General features: G+C 37.2%; 1 protein-coding gene across 1 annotated transcript in view; it reads right to left on the bottom strand.

The window, feature by feature from the left end:
• The window catches only part of MALRD1 (MAM and LDL receptor class A domain containing 1), a 241,736-nt gene that overhangs the window by 91,117 nt on the left and 133,644 nt on the right, over window positions 1-16,975 (bottom strand). The window lies entirely within an intron of this gene.

Raw genomic sequence — 16,975 nt, 5'->3', positions numbered from 1 at the left:
TCCTATACAACAGCAGCACTTCATAAAGCATGAAAAGCTGATTTTTCACTTGCTCAGCTACAGCTCTACGTACCAAAATGAAAAGCATCCTCATCTGCTGCATAACTGCATGAAGGCTGTTCCAATCCAGAGTGCAAAGCCCCTTCAAAGACATAAGCCCTACACACTGTGTGAAACGTCCAAGGAGATGTGGGAAAGGGAGAACAAGCAGGAAGCTTGGCTCTCCTCCTCTCTCCAGGCCCAGACAGTGAAGCTGGCTTGGCTCAGGGGTGTAAGCTATACCTCTCTTCATGATACATCCTTATCATGAGAGGATCATTGCTTGTAAGCTCTGCGGATTCCATTTCATGAATTATTGTTTTGTTTTCTGCATTTTTCAGCCATTTAATCTGTGTTGTGCTTTGGCATTTCTTTCATATCTTTGGAATCTGTTTGCTTCAAAAACAAACACAAATATGTCCTGAGGCAGCAGAAAAATTAGTCTGTGCTTTGACCTGCCTATTGCTTTCAGAAAACCTTCAATCTTTTTCACTGTCATATACATATATTAATGTAAAGGAGACACAAGTAAAATAACAAGCAGAATTGAGTCTCAGCGTAGAGGAGGCTGGAGGCCACAGTATTGCCTTTCTTCCTAAGAGGCTATTCTGCTACTGACTCCTGCTCATACTGACTGTCTAGTTTGCTCTTCAACCTGAGCTGATTGGAGGCAAAAGGAACAGTCAAACTCTTATGTTCCAACAGGCTGACAAAAGATTGCCAAGATCTGTGGGTTTGGTGGATACTATCAGTGCTGTCTGTGTGTGTGGGGGCTGATTGTATAGGCTCATAGAAGAATCTTTATAATTTCGTCTGGAATACTTAGTGTATTATTCTGAAAGAAAGTGATTCTTTGCAACATCTTGTAATGCAAAATCACATGCTCCTCTTTCATGCTTTGGAGTCAGTTCCTAATATTATTCTCACTCTGCTAGAAATGTAGCCCTGAGAATAATGGTGATCAGGCTGGAAATCTCATTTTCCAGTTAACTTACAAGAGTCTCATTGCATGTAGGCATGATGCAGACAGAAAGAGTTAAAGAGGATTGTTTGCGGGTCATACCTATAAGCTTTATAGAATGAGCAGACCATTCTATAAAGAATGGTCTATAAAACAGGATACAAGAGAAGAACACCTCCTAGTGTATTTCTAGTATGGACTTATTTGTATTTCTAGTTTGGACTTATTTATTCCCAGCATGTGGTCCACTGTTTATTAGTGCAGTCTACTACCAAGCAATACCTCTGGAAAAAAACTTTGGAAAGTTCCTCAGAACATAATTTTTACAACCTATTTTGAAAGTCTGTACCTTATAATTCCCTAAACTCAACCTGAGAAATTCTGAAAGTCCAATGTTAATGACAGAGCACTTAAAATAATTTTCAATTCCTCCAAAAAATACAGACCAAGACCACCAAAACCAAAAGGTGTTTTCATTTAAGGCTCTGCAAAGTTATTATTAATTGCATGTCACTGCCCTCTATGGGTTAAACATAGCCAAAGGTCAGGCTGAGGTGAGGATCCATCATTGAGGAACACTTAACAGTAAAGGGTATGTTTTTGCATTAATGGCACATCATGCTGAGCAATAAACGCTCTCAGAAAATGGCAAGATTACTTCTAAGATAACCATAACCCGTTTAGATCTGTAGGTCTATAAGCCTAGCCATATTGGAAAATTAGTATTCATATTCAGGAGATTTTTTATCTGCTTTCTGATAGTCTGAGGGGAATTACTTCTTAATGATTTCATTCCATTGCAGTTCAGAATCTTTCTCATGCTTGTCTTATCAGAAAAATGGTCTAAAGTGTTTGTAGCCTCTCTTCTGAGCACTTCAGGGGGAAGGTATAACTTAGTAGGCTCAATATGTTCATTAATTCACTTGGGGATACTAAGAAGAAAGCAAAGGGAAGGATTTCTCTCTGTCTTAGAATTCCTTTTATTCTGTGGCTGAGTTTAACATTTTTCCTATGCAGCAGAGATCACCATTATTCTCAGGGCTACATTTCTAGCAGAGTGAGAATAATATTAGGAACTGACTCCAAAGCATGAAAGAGGAGCATGTGATTTTGCATTACAAGATGTTGCAAAGAATCACTTTCTTTCAGAATAATACACTAAGTATTCCAGACGAAATTATAAAGATTCTTCTATGAGACAATCTCCCTTGTTACTTTTGCAGTGAAACAGCAATGAAACACAGATTTTGTTCTTGATCTGCACCTCTCCTTCTATTCATGTTCTGAGCTGGGTTCAAAATATTTCCCTGGTTCATTTGCATCAGATATTTATTTCAGCAGAGCCACAGGAAATGAAGCAGAGCTTACCAAGCGGATGGAGGCAATGAAAACACTTGCTAAATATTCCAAGACTCTTCAAAGCAAATATACTTGAGGGTTTTTTAATCAGAGACAGAATATTTTCAAATGACTCATCAAAAAACTATTAACTGTTTATTATTAATACCAATAACATACCTTCTAGATTCACTATATCAAAAGACTCCTCTTTCTGCAGGACCTTTCAGGCTTTTGAGAGAAGTAAAACTCTTTTTACATGCGTCCTTAAACAATTAGGAAAAAGACTTCTCTCCTCCAATTCCTTTGAAAACTGGATCTTCCTGGCAAGCTGTAACCATCCAAAATCTTTTAAACATGATATATTTATGCAAAGCACAGAAAAATAGTATAGAATGAGCAAAATGTGACTTTAACAGTCACCACTCTTTTCTCTAGCTTTTGGTGCATGGTAATCCCTCTGTTCTAAAGGAGCATTTCAGGAGAGCAGTTTACTTTTCAGGCATTTATTCTTGGTTTAGAATCAGATGTATTTTCATGGTGTGCAAATGAAGCTTATTAATAAACTTGATCTTCTTAATGAAGTTTTATTTTCCTTGGTGTGGTATCATCATTAAAGCCTTTTCATGGTTGACCAAGTAGTTTAAAGATGGAGTATTCCATGATGTCAAACAGACCATCTACTTGTGTGTTGTAAACTTAACTTCAACCTCGAGTTCAAACCTAAAAGGGATGGTATTTCAAAGAGGAGACTCTAAGTTAACAATCTTCAAACAGCTACAGTCAGAGACATATTCCAGGCTAATCTTCAAACTAGACTCGAAGATCATTTCATAGATCCCTCTCCTGAAACACTTTGACAACATTTTAAAAATAGCATCCCGCAGTCCTCTGAAGAATCCTTAGGGTTCTCCTTCAAGAAGAACAAGGACTGGTTTGATGAAAACAATCAAGAGATCCAGGAATTGTTGAGGAAGAGGTGTGCTCACCAAGCACACCTTGCTCAGCCATCTTGTCATGTAAGAAAAATAGCCTTTCATCTTGCATGCAGCAAGCTCCGTGACATCCAGAACAAGTGGTGGATCAATCTAGCCAAAAAAATTCAATTATGCTCAGATATAGGTGATCACAGACGATTCTATGAGGCCTTGAAAACAGCATACGGGCCTACATACCAGGTCCAAAGCCCTCTATTCAGCACTGATGGTCAAACGCTTCTCACAAATAAAACCTCCATTCTGAATTGATGGTCTGAACACTTTCAGACTCTTTTCAGTACCAACCACGTAGTCCAAGACTCAGCCATTCAGTCCATCACGCAACTACTGGTGAAGAATGAATTGGATATTGTCCCTACTATGGGAGAAACCCTCAAGACCATACAGCAGGTGAGAACTGGCAAGGCAGCTGGGGTTGATGGAATCCCATATGAAGTCTGGAAACATGGGGGCCAAGCACTCCATGCTAAATTTCACGAGTTTGTGGTGCACTGTTGGGAACTAGATGAACTACCATCAGACCTTCGTGACGCACTCATCATCACCTTGTATAAGAAGAAAGGAGACAAATCAGACTGTTCAAATTACTGAGGTATCACTCCGCTCTCCATTGCTGGCAAAATCCTGGCAGGAATATTTTTGAACAGACTAATACCCGCTATAGCAGAAAAACTTCTACCTGAAAGCCAATGTGGTTTCAGAGCCAACAGGAGTACCACAGATTTGTTCTCAGACAACTGCAAGAGAAATGTAGGGAACATAACAAGGGTATCTATGTAACCTTTGATGATCTCACCAAGGCTTTCCATACTGTGAGCAGAAAAGGTCTATGGCACATTTTGGAATGCTTAGGATGTCCCCCCAAGTTCCTTAAAATGATCAACTCACTTCGTGAGGATCAGTGTGACCGAGTCAGATATGGCGATGCACTTTCTGAGCCCTTTCTAATAACCAGTGACGTGAAACAAGGTTGTGTTTTTGCACCGGTCCTATTCACAATCTTTTTCAGCATGATGCTCCAAAGGGCCACGGCAGACCTCGATGAAGAAGATGGTGTCTACATTCGATATCGTACTGATGGAAGCCTATTCAATCTAAGGCAACTGAAGGCCCATATTAAGATCTTAAATCATCTTGTCTGGGAGCTGCTTAACGCTGATGATGCCCTCTTCACCCACACAGAAGTAGCTCTGCAGTGTTTAACATCCTGCTTTGCAGAGGCTGCTGAGCTTTTTGGGCTGGAAGTCAGCTTAAAGAAGACAGACATTTTCTATCAACCAGCACCTCAGAACGTCTTCCATCATCCCCACATCATCACTGGCAAATCAGAGCTCAAATCAGTCCAGCAGTTTAATTACCCAGGTAGCCTCATCTCCTCGAATGGTAAGATTGACGGAGAGATAGACAACAGGTTAGCAAAGGCATATAGAGCTTTCGGAAAAAGCTCCGTAAAAGAGTTTGGCAAAATAAACACCTGAAGAAAAGTACAAAGATCAATGTCTACAGAGCCATTGTGCTGCCTACTGTTTTATATGGGTCTGAATCATGGGTCATTTACCACCACGACCTGCGATTCCTAGAACACTTCCATCAATGCTGCCTTCGTACAATCCTAAACATTCACTGGTCAGATTATGTGACCAATACATCTGTTCTAGAACAGGCAGCAGTCACAAGTATTGAGGCCATGTTACTGAGAACACAGCTGCACTGGGCAGGGCACATCTCAAGGATGAAGGACCACCGCCTCCCCAAGATCTTGCTCTATGGTGAACTTGCCACCGGCTGCCACAAGAGAGGGGCCCCAAAGAGGAGATACAAGGACTCCCTGAGACAACATCTCAGCCTTGGCCATATTGGTCACCATCAGTGGTCTATTCTGGCCTCCAATCGGGAGGTCTGGAGACACACTATCCATAACGCTGCTGCTTCCTTTGAGAAAGCACGCAGGACCACTCTTGAGAAGAAAAGACAACTCAGAAAGAACCGTGTGTGTCTTGTTGATACCACCTAAGGAGTCCTTCTGCTGTGCCTTTTGCAAGCGGACTTGTCTATCTCACATTTGCCTCTTTAGGCACCAGTGTGCTTGCAGCAAATGTGGGTAGAGTCCTTCCCAAATCTTCGTTCACAAAGCCTAGCCATGATGATGATTCCATGATGTGGTGTGTTCTTTCCACACTTTCTCCCTTTTTCAACAAGGAGTGGAGTGCAGTCCAGCATTTTATATGTACATCAAAGAAACAGGAGACAGAACGAAGAAGAGTCACAGCTTTTCCTTATTTGTCTATATTTTAATTACCTTTTCTGTGAATCTTTTTATCTCAAAATCATGGAACAATTAATATCTTTGTTGATACTTCTAATATTATTTATCTACTTATTTCGGTTTCATTGCTCGAGAATGACTCCTATTTTGAGCAGGCTCTGAGCACCTTCCTTATAGAGTTGAGCTGTTGCTACCTCTGCACTGCAGTACACAGAATACTAGCTTATTTTTGGAGATCTCACTTCCTAGGATTAAATCCTTCATATATATCTTGAAACAAAAGTACATTAAAATAAAATAAAACTGAAGATTTATGCTGTATAGCAGAATCTCTTTTAAAAAAAAAGTGATTATTTTGCCTCCTTCATCTAAAGTTGTTTTCAAAGTACATGACAGAGTCTATCTTTCTTCATTTCTAACTGATTTTCTCTTAAAACTTCCTAAAAGAATATTGTTTAGGTTACTTGAAAAGAATAACTTAACCCTACAGAGTTTGACTTTATATTTTATTCAAGAAGAAAAAAGCTTTACATCAGAAAAATACAGAGTGTCAAACTATCAAAAGTGTTAAAATGACTCAAAGGATGAACAGAAGTCAAGATTTGTTCATCCAAGGCTTCAATTTTAGGTTAACATTTTCTTTCCCATTCTCCTGTTTTCTTTGTTTCCTTGTTTATTCTTTTCTCTCTTCTATCTTTTCTTCACAATCACATGAAGAAATAAGGAGAGCAGCCAATAAGCCCAATAAGGCCATGAAGATGTGAGTTATGAATGAACACGTGTGTCCTCTGGCACACCTGTCAATCACCAGTCTTATAACAATTCAATACAAACAGTTCAGTGGCACTTTATAACAACAGCACTACTTCACTCAGCTACTTTACTTTAGAGAAAGACACATACTCTGTATGTTAAGTGTAAGGTTGGTAAGTGTATAGAAACAAACCAAATAAAACATTTGCACATGTTGTTGATAATGTAGGAAAATCTAGGCACAGTAGTAGTTATTTATTGCTCTGTTCTTAGCTACTGTTTTGAAAATTTCCCCTCTTATTGAGTAACCCACAGAGACTTGTGTTTAAGATTACCATTACATTGAGAAAGCTGCTGCTAATTATCAGAATGTTAAACCTCTTCATTAAACATATAATTTCAAAATTGTTGTCTATCTAGAATAACTCTGAGAAAAATAGAAACAACTTCAACATAGGAAGAGGTTTTAAACTCAAAATTTACACCTTCCATCACTAAATTAAGGATGCTGAGGGATGCACACTGTGGGATTCTGCATTATTCAACAAATTGAGGTAGTGAAAAAAAAAGCAGATAATAGAACTGCGACAGTCTACAGAGTAGTGGTTCCAAAAGGTAAGAACAAGTTAGTGATGAGTATGCAACAGGGTGAGTTTTATTTCAGGAATGTAAGCTTGCTCAATTTCTAGTAACTTCAATGAAGGTTCATGATTCTCAGCAATTAAAAGAACACCTTAAAAATCAGTTTCTCTCTAAATTATACTTTGTCAGGAACCAGAAATAATTTTTTTTATATCTCTACCTTCAATAAAAAACACTTGAAAAAGGAACATCAAGCTGATCAAATGATATATTTGAGAAATTATTTGATTCAGGCAAAATGTGTACTGCCTAAGTGCATTAGCATGCATGAAAAGTTGGCTTCACTTTTAAGGATAACGTAAAAAAATCACATAATTGCATTTTCATGGTGCATTATAGAAAGAAGGAAAACAGCAAGATGAAACTGATATTTCAGCCTCCAAGCCTTTTATTACAGTCTGTGTGTATTAGTCTCAGTAAGTTTTCATAATAAGAGTTAATGACAAAGCACAACCATCCACCTCTTTCATTTCCTCCTTTGTGTAAAGCATTATGGTGATTTTCACTCTCTGAAATATCTTTTCCCCAATTCTCATTTCCAAAATTAACAAGGTTATAATAAAGGATTATGCATTTCGGAAAAAAAAAAAAAACAACATGCATTTTAATGAAAAAATTAGATAAATAAAATAATACCACTGATGAAATTCCTTTTTTTAAAATGCACCAGTTTTGGAATTCTGGTGGAATCTCATAGTAAATTCTTTCAGAGCATCAAAAGGCATTAACAGCTCACCTTGCCACAGGTGCCAGCACTTGCAATATTTCTAGGAACTAAATGGTAAGACTCCTGTTTCTTAATTGATGTAAGTGCTGAGATGAGAAAAGTCAGTTTAAAAAAATGCTTTGATAAAAAGTGAGACATGATTATTTTTCAAGTGGGTAGACATTTCAAGGAATGACAATTTAATTGTTCACTAGCAAAGATGAAGTTATACTTTACAACCGCTTATTTTGGAAATCTATAACGGGAAAGCAAGAATAATTTATTGATTTTCTTTCAGTTATTCTGTGTACACCACTTTCTTAAAACTTTGATTTATCCTGTTGCAACTATTAAATCTCCTAGATTTCCTTACAGCCAGCCTTTCTATAACCAAGGAAACTTGTGACATTTGCATCCTTCTACATTCCCATGATACTATTTGCATCAAATATACTTTTATGTGTTTGGCTCTTAAAATATATCTTCATTCTATATATTATCCTTACCTATTAAAAGAGAGAAATAAAGCAAGCCCTCTTTGTAAAAAAAGATTCATTAGTTACATTGTATTACTTCATTCTCTCCTCATTTCCTAGCCTTCCCAGCCCTTCTTTCTACTCAAATGCAAACATTTCTTCTTCATTTCCTATCATAATCCACCTTTGTTTGATTTTGGTTTTAGGTAGCTTAAAGGATACAATTTTGATTGCTTGGATTACATTTTCTTCCTTCAATTCTATTGCTAAGACTGAGTAACAATAAACATCAAAGACGTTTTCTAAGGCCAGTAGCGTTTCAAGCAACTTAGTTTCACTTTGTCTCAAACCTTGTCACACCTTTGTTTTAATCATATTTTACACATCTGTAGAGGCAACTCTAATTTTTTTAAAAACCAAAGCTTGAAAGAGAAATCATCACAGTTACAAAATTTCTAGGAAGACTCTGGACAACTGTTCCAACCCTCCATAGTGCCAAACAAGGACAGTGTGCTAAACTCTGCAATGCTAGATTCTTTGGTTTATAAGATAAAAGTAAAACCTTTACTTGTACTGACTACCTAAAAAAATACAAAGAATGTAGATTAAGAGATAGAACAGTTTATGAATGAAGATCATAAAAAGTTATTTGTAGAAATGAGACAACCTCAAATCTGTCATGTTTTTGCTCCCATAGGGAATACTCTGAATACCATAATGAGAGATAAGAGGCAAAGTTTCAGCTTTTTATTATGCAGCTTTAACTCTTTAACTCATCTTCTGCCTTTTTTTTTTGTTTTGTTTGTTTGTTTGTTTGTGTTTGGTTTTTTTGTTTTGATTTGTTTTGAGGGGGTTTGGTTTGGTTTGGTTTAGTTTTTTAGCCATTAACCTTTTCCTTTATCAGTTTATATATGGAATGAGAGAAGGAATGTGAACTTGTCCAAATAGGAGATGCCTACCTCTAATAACTCTAGAACTAGTAGTGACATCCATGATGCATTACGACCTCAGAGCACCTGCTGGCAAGGATGATGGCAAGACACAGACCCTTGACTGTTTTGGAAAGTCTGTGCATATGACTAGCCACAGTGAAACTGAGACATGGGTAAAACCCACATCTCATGTCCACAGATCAGACCAGATACTGCCAATGTGTATTTGTTCAGGAAGTCTTTTAGAAGGATGGTGAATCAACTTTCTTTTCACATGTCATGGTTCGAAGTATCATTTGAATGACACAGTGGGCAGGCAGAAGCTGTGCTGGTGGGACTGACTTTTCTCCTCTGACACTTTGACAGATGTTGACAAATGTTTGCTAAGATCAGAAGCATTTTTCTATTCACAGTGTAACAGTGTTTACAAAATCAGTTCAACAAAGTGGGAATTGTGGAATCAGTCTGTGTTAAAGTCCCCTCAGCTCTTCAAAATGTGAAGATTTGTTCATGAAGAATTAAAGAATTATCATTAGAGCTGCCTTGAAAAATAAAACCTCCAAGGCAAAAACAATTCAGTTGAACCAAGCATCTGGAATCTTTCAGAGATTTTGTTTGCTTTAATCAATATTTCAATTTAGCAATTCAACTCTGATTCCATCTTGATTCTATGTATAAAACTGGATGGAACAAGTGGGAAAACATCTTTACAGGGATTCTGATGAGGGAAAAATAAAAAAGAAATTATAAAATAAAGGAAAAAGAAGTACATATATCTGATGTAAACAAAATATACCTGATAAGAAAAAGTAAGGTTCCTTTAGGCAGGACAATAAAATTAAAATATTAGTAATAATTAAGACTGGCAATAGTAATTCTTAATTCATGTACACTGTCATTAAAACTTTTAAGGTTTCACTAAATATTTAATCTGTCTCTTCAAAGTGACAACCCTGCAGGACAAGGATTGACATGATTATTCCCTACTAATCATCAAAGAACATTATATGCTTTTTTAGATGTACGAAAGAATGATTAATGTCAGTCAAGTGTCATCCCTACTTTGATGCCATAGGATGTTCACTGGGATAGAACTCTATTTCTTTCTTTGTGACATCTATTATACAGCCTATTTGCATTCTATTAGAATATTCTTTTCAATTGGATTGTAGCTTTTGGGCTTGTAGAAACACAGAACGGATCCTCTGGGATATTAAATGAACTGGACAGCCTCAGGGGACTCAAAACACTAAGGCTGGAAAAAAATAGTAAGTTCTTTATATAGTTAAAGCTCTTAAGTTAAGTACTTTTAGCTTCTCTGAATTGATCCTGAGCAATGAGACATTAAGAGAAATACTCCAGTTCTATCTCATAGGATCTGATGGATACGCTTAGAAAGTGCTGAGGAAACAGATATCTGATTTAATTTATTAATCTGCAATTATGAAATATATTCTCTACAAATTAAGGGTTCTCATGGCTGACAGATATTATTATATTAATAATAATAATATATTTCTTTCCTTACTTCTCTATCCAATGGTCGCCCCCCAGTATGTTCAAGAACATATAAAATTATAAATATATAAATATTTATAGCGTGGTAAAGATGTACAAGACAAACTCATGAGATTTTTTGTTTGTATTGCCAGCACAGATATTAAGTATTTACATACAAATGCAAAAATATTTACTGAAATATCCAAAATTCAAATATTTATCCAATGGCATTCCTGATGGTGGTCAATATTACTTATTGAAAGATATATGGAAAATAATAGACACCTTTCCTCTTGCAGATGCTTGCTTTACAATGAGATAAATCATACTCAAGATTCCCTTTGACGTGGTGAGTGAAAGCCCACTGCCAACAAAGAAAGGCTAGAATGACTGCAGCAGTGGCTGTTCTGGAGGCATCTATGACTTTAAAAGTAGGAATCCCATTCAGATTGGGAAGAAATGTATTTTAACAGCAGGTCTTGTGACCTTGCGACCTTAACATATTTCTTAGAAAAGAAATCTCCCTGCTGGACAAAATGCAAAGATCTCTTTCTAAGTTGTCTTTCCTGTGGTAACATAGACATAATTTTCCAGATAAAGGCAAAATGACTGATCTGAAGACAAACATGGGAACAAGCATCAGCCACAATTCAAACATGTACAAGGCAATTTGTAATAACATTCAACCTGTCAAAAAATACAGATAAAACGAAGGTAGAACAGGTAATTCAGTGGCATTTTTTCCCCTTCCATTAATTTTTTTTTGTTTTCAATTAAAATGCCTCAGAAGTCCCCTCATTTTTTTTCACAGTGCAGCAAATGTTACATAATCCACTTCTGGTTTATAGTTTCAGTAGCTGTGATAACCTCAGTTCTCTAGTTCCACATCTTCATTTTTCCCTAAATGCTGAGGAGAGTGGAGAAATTTTGTCTGCATTTTCTAAGCGGATTTATTTCCTACAGCAAATAAATGCAGAGCTAATTATCAGAGGAGTATAAACCTTTAATGTGAACTGATTAAATGCTGCAATATTAGAAAAGACAAATCAAAGAAAAATATAGCTACTGAGTGAAAAAACAACCAAAAATAAGAAAACTCCAAGGGATTTGTGTACGAATGTACCTTCTCCAACACTTCTACAGCAGAAATTCTGTCTGATCGTGTCTGTATGGAAAGAGATATTTTAACATGATGCTAGGAAGTTTTTACAGCAATGGCATCCTCTACAAGCTATTTTAAGACCTGTAGCCATTAGATTGGCATTTGCAGAAAATATGGACTAAGTATGCTTTAAGTTATTTTAGTAGTGCTAGAGCCCTTCCCAAATCTTCGTTCGCGAAGCCTAGCCATGATGACTATGACCATGTGGTCTACTTTTGTTTTGCCACGTGGTCTCCTCTACCTTTCCTCCTTATATGACCACACCTTCCGTGGATACTGTTTGTAAGACCATTCAGGTTCGTCAACCACACACAGTAAAATTTTTCTTGTTAAGCTGTTTAGCATTGGTCTTTTCAAGACAACTGGTCTCTTTAGAAGAATCTTACTGCATCGTTACTGTCAAAAGATCTCAGACCTAACCTGAAGAAACACCTCAGTTCTCTGCGCAACAAATCTCCGCACAACTTGGAATGACGGAACTGCAATTTTTATAGAGATTAAATTCCAGAGATACTGACTTTAACAGATTATACTACTAACTAAGCAAAGTCTAAGGTTAAAAATGTGCAGCTTGTGAGGCAAGGGAAGATTCTCATTAGTTGTCAAAATGCTCAGAATAATGCTGTGCACTGCAGAATCCTTCACATTTAGTGAGTATTTCCATGTCATAATAACAAGAGTCTTCTTGTGTTCGCTGATCAATGAAATGAATTAGATGCCTCATGTATCAAAATTTAAATACTACCTCTTCTGTATCGCATTGGAAACTCTTATTTAAAGAAGTTTCTCTTCCATGCAGATCAAACTAAATTAAACTGGAAAGCAGTAATATACTAAGTTATGCTATTCATTGGAAGGAGTGGAAGGCAAAAGTGACGTGCTGAGAGGAAGACCAAAAAACATCTAAATGTAGGCTGAAGATTTTAATTGGATAAATGGCATAGTAGCTTTAACATACCAACAGTAAAAAGAAGCACTTTTTTTCAGACGCCTAAATGAGATGGTATAAATGCACAGAAAACAAGCCTAAGCAAACTATTTAAAAGCTGAAAGATGATTCACATTTGTGCCTTGATTTATTGATTCAGCTAAACATAGATTGAGTGCCTACTCCATTTCACTGTAACCACAGTTTTCAACAGAGAAGTTACCTATATAAAAAGAATGGTGTTATACAATTACATTAGCCTAAGTTTCCACTGTGGTTTTACGCGACTCTTCCACAACATCTGTCTCTTCTTATGTTTCAATGAAAGAGCAATTGACATCCATAAAATTGGATGTCAAATAATAAATAAAATTATTAATAATAAAATTTGCTCCCATGGCATCAAACTTTCTCCTATCATTATAAGAAAGGTGTGGTGACATTTGATGGTTTATAGACGAGAGACGATTTTGCAAGGAAGTAAAAATAAGGTTAATTGCATTTCTTTGTTCACTATGCTTTTAATATTTTTCCTGTTACGAGTACTAGAATTAAAACTGGTTTAAAATATATCACTGTATTTTTATTCAGTGGCTGCTATCCAACAAAAAAGGTTTTCATTAGAATGTTTTCCATTATAAGAATTTTATTTTTTTCAGTTGTATGATTTTGAAAGTTAAGCAAAAAAATTGGTCTTGTAGTTCTCGTTTATTATGAAAATCTGAAAAGCAGCCATATAATGTTTTGATAGATGACACCAAGTTGGCGGGGGAGTGTCAATCTGCTGGAGGGTAGGAGGGACCTGGACGGGCTGGATAAAGGGGCTGAATCCACAGGTATCGTGTTTAACAAGTGGTGTGTCCTGCACTTAGGCCAGAACAACCACCTGCAGCATTATAGGCTGGGGACAGAGTGGCTGGAGTGATCAGGTGGAGAAGGATCTGAGGTTTCTAATCAACAGGAAGCTGAACATAAGCCAGCAGTGTGCCCAGGTGGCCAAGAAGGCCAATGGCATCCTGGCCTGTATCAGGAGCAGCGTGGGCAGCAGGATCAGGACAGTGATTCTTCCCCTGCACTCGGCACTAGTTAGGCCACACCTTGAGTACTGTGTCCAGTTCTGGGCCCCTCAGTTCAGGAAAGATATTGAGGTGCTGGAGAGTGTCCAAAGACAGGCAACAAGGCTGGTGAAGGGACTTGAGCAAAGTCCTATGAGGAGTGGTTGAGGGAGGTGGGGCTGTTTAGTCTGGAGAAGAGGAGGCTCAGGGGAAACCTCATCACTCTCTACAACTTCCTGAATGCAGGTTGGAGCCAGGTGGGGGTTGGTCTCTTCTCCCAGGCAACCAGCAGTAGGACAAGAGGGCACAGTCTTAAACTGTGCCAGGGGAGGTTTAGGTTGGATATTAGGAAGAAATTTTTTACAGAGAGAGTGATCATTGGAATGGTCTGCCCAGGGAGGTGGCAGAGTCACGGTCCCTGGAGCTATTTAAGAAGAGACTGGACGTGGCACTTAGTGCCATGGTCTAGTTGACAGGGTGGTGTTGGGTCATGGGTTGGACTTGATTATCTCAGAGGTCTTTTCCAACCTGGTTGACTTTGTGTGATTCTGCGAAAGAGGTGTTTTGTTTGTTTTGTAGGTTGTGAGTTTTTATGGTGTGCTCACTCTCTTTGGAAACAAGACCCCAATTCTGCTAAGAAAATGCTCATATTTTGACCACACCCAGTTATTCCTGGTTCACATTACAGCCCAGCATTACAGCCACAGATTAAGTAATACCCTCTATTTGTTAATTCCATAAGATCCACACTTGTAATATATATTTATTAAAAAACCCAACCCAAACACTTTCCATATCATCTAAAAACCTGGATGTAAAAAAAAAAGCAGTATCACAGATAGATTAAGAGCCTCAATTAATCTGGTATGTGGGAGATAAGAAATTCAATTTTTAGTGTTCATCTTTTAGTGCTCCTGCTGAAAGTGGAATCAAATATACCCTGCAGACCACACAGTTACACCCACATATTCCAGACTTAATGCAAATGGTCTATAATTCCTGATTTTAGTACGACAATATCATCTCTCATGACTTCATTAATTCAAGAAGGAAATCATGTTAACATGGGGGTTTTTTAGCCATATTTAAATTTAGCTATATTAAAATTCCTTATATGAGCTCCCTCCTTTTTTTTTTTTTAGATTTTGCAGATATGGCCTGGAACACCTTGCAGAAACAAGTTACAAAGGAATGAGGCACAGAGTGCCAAGGGAAGCTGGATATCTGAGGTGTGTGACTGAACATAAAGAACTATTGGAAGAATTTGTGTCCAAATACCAAGATAAGAAGCTGCTATGAGTGGACTATGGGGTTTCCACAAGTCTGCAGGAAATTAATCTCTGAACTGAAATGACCCTCTCACCAGCAAGCAACACAAAGTTACCCGGTTGTGGAAGGGTTTCTTTCCATAGTAAGTAAGATAGTGGGAAGAAAGCAGTGTCTCTAAAAGCTCCCGTTACATTGACACTATTAGTTTCTGCGTAAATAATAATTGCTCTCTACCATGGGCAGGCAACAATAAGGGCATGCAATTATACTTTATGCAATGGGGTCCACCTACAAACAAATACACGTAGAGATTATTACAGTCATAAATATAGGTACTAAAAAATACCTAGCCTGACTCTCACATGAAATTAATTGGAATCAGATCCTTCCATCTTTGAGAAATAAATTATGGCAAATACAGAAAGAAAAAATGTTTTGGAATTTTTGTTTGGTTTATCTTTTTTTTTCCTGAAGTTAGTAAGGATTCAAAGCTGAAACTTTCAGAAACTGAAAACAATCTGTAGGGTTAAAAATTAGATTCTTAACTCAAACCCCCTTATCAATTAATCAAAATAATTTTAAGCATGCTACAACTTGATACTGCAAGCCTGGCAAGGATCAAAGACTACCAGAAACTAGAATATCTCCAAGACACTAAAACTGATCAATGAATTAAAAGTTGCATTAAAGGAATATAAAACTGGTAACAAATTAATGTTCTACACCGTGAGCACTAGTGCTACATCTGATCTTGCTGAAGGTTCTCAGTATAAAATTTATTCAGTTCGGTACTCGTTTGAAAAAAAGAAGATACTCTTCTCAGTGGAAGACTAAGGGGCTTTGCAATGTAAAGAGAGATGAGAAAGGAAAAAGAAAGATCTTTCACCTTTTCTGGTGTCAAATAGAACTCTTAGAAATGCTCAGGTTTTTTCTTAGAATTTTTTTTTTTTACCAAGTGGAGTTGTTGATTGGGAAAATTAGACACTGCTTTGGGATTTTAGATCTGATCAGTGTTATATGGTTTGTAAAAGATATCAGCAGGCACCAGGTTACATATTGTATTATTTATTATCTTAGAAAAAAAAGGTTAATTAAATTTCTGAATTTACCTCTTTAAAAGAAGAGGTGTGGGAAACTAATGAAGACACTCAAAGTTGAAGGTTATACCTCTATCATTCAGACAAAGTCCTATGTCTGTTTCAAAGCTCTCAAAAAAAAAATCTGATTTCAATGTCTGTTGCTTCAGTAAAAATCATTAAACAGCAGCTCTATGATCCTTAGAAGAACTCTGCCCTGAGACACACTTAAATCACAACTTTTGCTGTTGAACGTCTGCCCTGAAAAGCGTTAGAAAAGAGCAAAAGAAGTCTGACCTACAAAGATCCCAGAGTCACTTCAAAGCCTTAAATGTTAAAAAGGAGCACTGTAATAGCACTCTATGAGGTTATGAGCTGACAAATCAATAAAGTAAATCAGTCCCAGAGATCTCTGATTTGGGGAATGAGTTCAGTGAAACACCGCAGAACTGTGCATTTGTTATCTATGTCGCATTATGCAATATGGTGCCAGGCTGGGATAGAAATTAGGAGAGTGGTATTAGCTCCGAGACCCAGGGCTTGTGACTCCAGGTGCAATGTTACAGGATATTGCTGTGTTGCTTCAATGATTTGGTATCATTGTGCTGTCAAAATCTGTCCGACTGCTCAGTTTTATAACCAGGCACTGCCCTGCAGGACAGAGACATGCCCTTAGTCACACTAATCCTATACTACTCATCAGGTTCATCTCCTAGAGCGAGAAAAATGTCAAGTTCTCAAAGAATTTGAACAAAAAAATGCTTAATAATTCACATATGAACAGTTTCACTTATATGTGTTTCTAGAAAAATGATGGTTTTAGATTACAAATCCTCTAATTAACCTCTTGTCTTCACAAACAAGATTCCAAAAT

The sequence above is a fragment of the Lepidothrix coronata genome, unplaced genomic scaffold, assembly GCF_001604755.1.
Source record: "Lepidothrix coronata isolate B3197 unplaced genomic scaffold, Lepidothrix_coronata-1.0 Scaffold59, whole genome shotgun sequence".
NCBI lineage: Eukaryota > Metazoa > Chordata > Aves > Passeriformes > Pipridae > Lepidothrix > Lepidothrix coronata.
Note: the sequence above shows the minus strand (reverse complement) of the source record. Positions and strands in the feature narration are given on the sequence as shown.